This window comes from Pteropus vampyrus, unplaced genomic scaffold (assembly GCF_000151845.1).
Source record: "Pteropus vampyrus isolate Shadow unplaced genomic scaffold, Pvam_2.0 Scaffold72, whole genome shotgun sequence".
In the NCBI taxonomy this organism is placed as follows: domain Eukaryota; kingdom Metazoa; phylum Chordata; class Mammalia; order Chiroptera; family Pteropodidae; genus Pteropus; species Pteropus vampyrus.
This window is the reverse complement of record NW_011888853.1, coordinates 754,946-756,045: the sequence shown is the minus strand read 5'-3', so window position 1 is coordinate 756,045 and position 1,100 is coordinate 754,946.

Sequence of the window (1,100 nt, the reverse complement as noted above, 5' to 3'; positions counted from 1 at the left end):
GTCTCTCTCTGATATTGAAGTTTAAGCTACATGAAATAAAATGAACAATTTGATGGGGTTCGACAATTGTACACACTCAAGCCACCACTACCCTAATCAAAATATAGAACAATCTGTCACCTCAGAAATTTACTTCATGTCCCTCATCAGTCAGTCCACAGCTCTCCCACCAAAAGCAACTGTTTTTCTGATTTCTGTCACCATAGATTAGTTTTGCCCATTCTCGAAGGTCATACATGTGGAATCATGCAGTGTATTGTGTCATCTGTTCAAATAATGTCTGTGAGATTCATGCCTCCTGTTGAGGCATCATTAGTTTAGTTCTTCTTACTGTGTTGTATGCCATTGTATGGATGTACCATGATTTGATTTTCCATTCTGTTGATAGACATTTGAGTTGTTTTCAGTTTGGGGGTACTGAAAATAGGCTGCTTTGACTGTTCTTGATTGTACGAGTCTTTTTGTTGGTCTACGTTTTTATATTTCTTGAGTAAAACTTTATTGTCATTATTGTTTTTAAGACTGTTTTGGCTCTTCTGAATCCTTTCTATTTTCATGTAGATTTTAGAAACAGCTTGTCAATATCTATTTTAAAAAACCTGTTGGGATCTTGTTTGGGGTTTTATTAAGTGTGTAGGTCCATTTGGGGAGAATGGCCATCTTAAAATGTTGACTTCTAATCCATAAGCAGGGCGTATCTCCACATTTAATTGGGACTTCTTTCTCTCAGAAATGGTTTGAGTCTTTAGTGTAGAGGTCTTTTTGTCCATCTTTTGTTAAATTTATTCCTAAGTATATGATTTTTCTCTATGTTCTCTCAATTATATTATTTTAAAACTTTTATTTTCCCATTGTTCATTGCTGGTACATAGACACACAATTGAATTTAGTATACTGACCTTGTATCCTACGATCCTGATAAATTCCCATACAAATTCTAGGAATTATTACATAAATTCATTCAAATTTTCTATATTTCTAATCATGTCATCTGTGAATAAAAAACAATTTTCTTCTTTCTTTAAACTTTATAGCTTTCCTTTCTTTTTCTTCTTTATTACACTGGCCGGGCTTCTAGTACAAGGATGAACAAAAGTAGT